Here is a 6,601-nt window from a genome sequence, read left to right as displayed (position 1 = left end):
TGGAGGGAGGGTTAGGAGTGTGTTGGTAAATGTTTAACAATTGGTTCTTCTGGGGGGAAAGAAACATGAATCATCCAGATTAAATTTAAAAGTGTCTTATATTTTCTCCATCTCTTCCTGAAGCCTAGAGACTTTTAAACAATAACAGATCGATTTCTGTTTTGTAGCATTTGCAAACTTCTGAGATGTAAATGCTCACACTGAAAATTTAACAATCCACTTTCCTGATTCTGCTGTGAACTGGCTCCACTCACCTCTGGGGTGTGACATGGTCAGACCTGTTCTTTCAAATCTTTTTAGCAGCTATGTGGAAAATATATTGGAGTGAGGAGAGATCTGAGGCAAGGAATCTCAATAAAAAGCTTACTGCAGTAGACCAGCAAAGTTTATGAGGGCCTGAAATAGGATGGTGGTTTTGAATGGAGAGAAGCAAGAGCTATTGCAGAGAAAGAAATTACCTTAGTAGTTTACTGCTTGTGTGGTCTTAGGTTGGTCTTCTGGACCTCAGTTTCCTGACGTATGAGATTAGGAGATTGGGCTAGATGTTTTATAGCTTTGAATCTATGATCATAGGCATGCCTATAAAGTGTGCCCAGTCACACCCTAATATGCTAAGTCCTCTAACAGGGGCAGGGTTGCTGGGGATCCTGAGCCCACCAAAGGGAGAGGTGGATTTTCCTGGTCTCTGGGGCTCCAGGGTTCCTGCAGTCACCACTCTTGCTTCCTGCCTTTGCTTCCCCTCTTCTGCTATCTTGCTATCTAGTGTAGAAAGAAAAAGGAAGTGTGCTCAGTGACTTGTTCAGCCTCTAATCTAGGTTCCTTCTTCAAGCACCTCTCTGGGGTTCTCTCTGCCTTCTATACTCTCATGGTACTTCTGCTTGGTGGAGCCCAGTTCCTGTGGGATCAGGTGGGCTATTAGAAGTGGTGTGCTGGTTAATGTTTAACAATTGGCTCTCCACGGGGAAAAAGGCACATACAAGACACTTTTCAGTTTAATTTGCATTATTAACATTTTCTCCATAATTTTCTCAAATTATGAAATCAACAAAACAATAAACCAAGTCCTGATTTGTAATATTTGCTGATTTCTGACATGTAAATGCTTATACTGAAAATTTTAACAATAGGCTCAGGAGAGCTCATAATAGGACCTTGAAGACCCATTGCTATTTGTCTACCTCCTGTCTGATCCCTCTTCCCAAACCTGAGGATTTCAACTGGTTGCCATCTTGTCAGGGACCAAGCAACCAAACATTGTTCCCGCTCTTGACTCTTCTGATTGTGCTCATATCTTAACTTTTGTCTCGCCACTGGACTCTGATAACTCTGGAGGAGAGAATGAGGCTGACAACTTTATACAGCTCTGCCCAACTTAAATCCAATTGACACCCAAGTCAATATCACCTTTGTGATGCCATTGGTCCTGTTTAAGAATGAAGGAATAGGGGCAGCTAGGTGGCATAGTGGATAAAGCAACGGCCCTGGATTCAGGAGTACCTGAGTTCAAATCCGGCCTCAGACACTTGACACTTACTAGCTGTGTGACCCTGGGCAAGTCACTTAACCCCCATTGCCCCGCAAAAAAAAAAAAAAAAGAATGAAAGAATAACAACAACAACAACAACAACAACAACAAGCCCTGAGGCTCTGGTTGTTTAGGCAAGGAAGACAAAAAAAGTTAAAGTCTAAATGGAGGTCCCAGTGGACACCAGACTTTAAACTGAATTGTTGGACTTTAGTAGCAAACTGCAAGGGTAGAGGAACAGCATCCAATGGGAAGGAGGCTTTGCAAAGTTTATGTTTTCAAAGTAAAGTTTTGTTATTAATTTTAAAAATCAAGTTTAATTGATTTTAGTTTCTTTGGTATGAAGAATGAAAATTTCCTTTATGATATAATATTCAACAAATGCTTTCTTCGTTACAATAAAATAAAATTATTAAATTCTCTGCATGTCCATCTAGATGAAATATGCTGCATATGGTTGTCTCTTATCCCATGAAAGGGCTTCAAATTAGGAATCAGGAGACCTAAGCTCTATTTCTGGCTATGTCACTAATTAACTGTGTAAGCTTGCTTGTGTCACCTAATTTCTCTGGGTCTCAGTTTCCTTATTAGTAAAAGAGAGAATTGAAGAAGATATCTAAGGTCCATTCTAGCTATACAATTGTGGGAATAGTCACAGTAAATCAATCCTTTATTCTAATCCTTTGTGAGACATCTTTAAATCTGGAACCACTGGGAGGGGAGAGCCTACAAAGTCTGGTTTAGTAGCCAAGGGACTGCATTTCACCTAAGTGACTATAGGGTTAACTGAACCCCACCCTACATCTGGAGGCTTCGTAGTACATATATATATATATATATTTATTATTTTTTTTTTTGCGGGGCAATTGGGGTTGAGTGACTTGCCCAGGGTCACACAGCTAGTAAGTGTTAAGTGTCTGAGGCTGGATTTGAACTTAGGTCCTCCTGAATCCAGATCCGGTGCTCTATCCACTGCGCCACCTAGCTGTCCCTAAAAAGATATTTATAATTTATGTTACATGGTAATGCATAGACATTTTTTGTTAAATGGTTCCTTTCTTTCTTTCTTTCTTTCTTTTTTGATGGGGCAATGAGGGTTAAGTGACTTGCCCAGGGTCACACAGCTAGTAAGTATCAAGTGTCTGAGGTCAGATTTGAACTCAGGTCCTCCTGAATCCAGGACCAGTGCCTTATCCACTGCACCACCTAGCTGCCCCTGGCTTCATAGTATATTAAACAGACCACTGACCCCAAAGAGATCAAAGAAAGAAGAAAAAGACTTTTATGTACAAATTTACTCATAGCAATTCTTTTTTGTGGTAGTGAAGAGCTAGAAATTGTGAGGATGTTCATTAATTGGGAATGGCTGAACAAATTATAGTATACAAATATAACGAAATAATGTTGTACTTTAAGAAACAAGAAAGGGAGAGAAACTCAGGAAGACTTACAGGAACTGAAGCAGAGTAAAATGAGCAGAACCGGAATAACAATTAAAACTATAATATAAAAATAAGCAACTTGAAAGAGTGAAGATTCTGAATCAATGTGATAAGAAATTGTTTTTAAAAATAGATACATATTTTTTATTTTGTTAAATATTTCCCAACTACATATAGAAAATTTTTAACGGTCATTTTTTAGCATTTTGAGTTTCAAATTCTCTCCCTTCCTCCTGTCTCCCCCTCCTCCATGAGAAGACCAGCAATTTGATTATACATGTGACATCATGGAAAACATGAAATAATAAATCGTGATTCCAGAGGACTGATAATGAAGAATGCTATTCACTTCCTGACAGAGAGATGATGGCCTGAGTATGTGAAATGAGACCTAGTTTTGAACATGGTTGATAAGGGAATTTGTTTTGCTCAACTCTGCATATTTGTTATAAAGATTTTTTTTTCTTCTTTTCCCAGTGGTGGGGGAGTAGGGTACAAAGGAGAGAAATATAAATGCTGATTAACTTAAGAAATTAATTAAAATGTAGTAAGTTCTTTGTGGTATCAATATCTTTGGGTAAAGGCTGGTTATGACTTCCCCCTTAGAAATCTAGGAGTAACCCTGAGGGGTTGAAGATATCTCTTCTTTAATGCTTTTGATTCAAGTCCCAACAGTTGGTGTTTACCAACTGTTAGCCACAGTGACTAACCCTCAGTTCCATTTAACACCAATTAGCTTTTACAAAGGGATATTTACTTTGAAGATATGAAAAGAACAAAAGTAGAAATATTTCCCACTAGCACTTCATAAGGACACCTTGTAAGAGGTGTCTGTAAAAGGTGTCCTACTCTGGGAAGAGTAGGCTCAGGCTTAGCACAGCTTCAACAAAGCTAACAAGTTTGCATCCAGATGCAGCATTAACTGACAAATGAGTCCACAATTCAGCTATTGCTGGTTTGGCATGGATTCAATTCCCAGACTCTTAGACCTCCTGGATTACTGATGACTCACTCTCTTGACTTTTTGATACACACAAGGATATAGCCTCCAACTTCTTTCACCTAAAATGCAAGAACAAAAACCAAGAAAGGAAAAAATAAGGCTTCTATTCACAGGGCCACATGTTGGCCTTGGAGAGAGAGAGCCCCAGTACACTTCTCTCCTTACTCCACTGTCACTCACCAGATGCTTCCAGTAAAGGGGAAAAACAGGGAGACAGAGACTGAGACCAAGGCCTACTAAGGCCTTTTAAAGGCACCCCCAATTTTGGCTCCAAACTACAGCCAACCAAGCAGAGAGGAACCAGTTATAGAATGTTTATACATGTTCCAAAGCCTCTCTAAAGTACTTCTATCCAACTTCATCATGACTCCAGAAAATAGGTTTCCCAGACTCTTCCACTGTGGGAAAGAGAAAGGAAGGGAGGAAGGAAGGAGCCCTGATTTATTTAATTAATTAATTAATTAATTAATTTTTTTTTAAGTGAGGCAGTTGGGGTTAAGTGACTTGCCCAGGGTCACACAGCTAGTAAGTGTTAAGTGTCTGATGCTGGATTTGAACTCAGGTACTCCTGACTCCAGGGCCGGTGCTCTATCCACTGCACCATCTAGCTGCCCCGGAGCCCTGATTTTGACATCAAAAGACCCGAGTTCAACTCCTGCCTATGATGTATATTACCTCTATGACCTTGGGCCTAGGTTTCCCCATCCGTAAAATAAGAGAGTTGAGCTAGATGGCATATATACAAAGTATTATATATATATATATATATATATATATGTATATATATATATATGTATGTATATATATATAATATACATATGCACACACTATAGGTTATATGTGTACATAATGTAATACATGTAATATATACACACATACACATCTGTGTGTATATATCTATATTACAAACTATTTTCATCTCCATTTCTATTTCTATGTGTAGTCTATACCTACCACAGTCTCCAGGGACAATTTCACAAATGGCAACCTGGGTGGCATGATCTAAGATGTAAAAGACTGACTTCCAAGTCTTTCTGCTGCCACCCTACCTCAAATGTCTCTGGGTTTTGTGGTTGTTTTTTTTTTTTTCCATGTTAAAGGACTCTTTCCAGAAAAGCAGTTAAACTGTTGCCTGGGAGGAACAACATTTGGGCCCTCTTTATCACCCATTGTCCCATGAGCAGATATTTGGGCTTTCAGGGAATAGGAGTTATCTTATGTACATTGTAATAAGGGACAGGAAGGCCCATTAGGGGAGGCAGAAGAGAAGGGTCTGATGCACCAGAGCCCATTGTGGAAGAGCAGGCCTGCAGTAAAGCCCCACAGGGGGTGGTTGGGAAGTAGCACAAAAGCATTAGGTACCATTAAGTGACTGTTCCAAGAGCACACGTCTAATACATGTAGAGAGGTTTTTCTCTACCTCTAGAACCTGACCTGAGATAGGCTTCTGCCGAAGGAATGGGGTGGGGGGAGCAGGGAGGGTGGGGGGCAGGGAGGAAGGGAAAGGGGGAAGGGGATTGTGGCTCAGCTAGTACTTTTAGAATCTTAAAGTTCTTTTTAAAATTTTTCTTTTCTTTCTTTTCTTTTCTTTTTTTTTTTGGTGAGGCAATTGGGGTTAAGTGACTTGCCTAGAGTCACACAGCTAGTAATTTTTAAATGTCCGAGGTCAGATTTGAACTCAAGTCCTCCTGAATCCAGGGCTGGTACTCTATCCACTGCACCACCTATCCATTCAGGGAACAATACTAAAGTTCTTGAAGAGAGTGGCTAGAGGGCTGGTCTCAAGTCAGAAAGACTTGGGTTCAAGTCCCACCTTGGACAAATTAGTTGTGTGCCTCTGGGAGAGAGAGACAACCTCTCAGTATCCCCAAGCAATAATTTACAAATACAAATTGTAAAGCAGGTGTAGATCTACATTTACAGAGGGAATTTCCTCCCTGGGAGTTCACTATACCAATAAAATGCCAGGTTCATATTTTTTTAAAGCCAAAGAGCTGATTATGCTTCCTCCTTTCCACACACCATTTCCAAACTGCCAATGCCTGATATTCATTTTAGCCTGATTTCTTCTCTGTATCTGTGTACAAATGATGGGGTGTTTGGGCAGAGAAAGTATGTAAACTAGTCCACAAATGCCTCCTTCCCCTTGTCCCTAGTTGTGCTAAGGACTGTCCTGTGAAAGGAAAACTTAGAAGTATTGCTGGAAAAAAAAATTCCTCCACTGGACCTAGCACTATCACCCTTTCTCTTCCCATCCCAAATTACTTTTTTTTTTTTTTTTTTTGGTAATGAAAGGCCCTGGGAGAATGCTCTTTTGGTTAGCAACATGGCGATTGAGGAAATGGTCCAAGTTTCCATAAAATTACGATAAAAAAGGTTGAATTTGAAGAGGTGGAAAGGTGGAACAGGCTTTGTACAACTAGGAACTAGCTCTATTTCAATAAGTAGGTGCCGGGGCAGCTAGGTGGTGCAGTGGATAGAGCACCAGCCCTGGAGTCAGGAGTACCTGAGTTCAAATCTGGCCTCAGACACTTAACACTTACTAGCTGTGTGACCCTGGGCAAGTCACTTAACCCTAATTGCCTTACTAAAAAAAAAAAAAGAAAGAAAGAAAGAATAAGTAGGTGCCTA

The sequence above is a fragment of the Dromiciops gliroides genome, chromosome 1, assembly GCF_019393635.1.
Source record: "Dromiciops gliroides isolate mDroGli1 chromosome 1, mDroGli1.pri, whole genome shotgun sequence".
Lineage (NCBI taxonomy): Eukaryota > Metazoa > Chordata > Mammalia > Microbiotheria > Microbiotheriidae > Dromiciops > Dromiciops gliroides.
Note: the sequence above shows the minus strand (reverse complement) of the source record.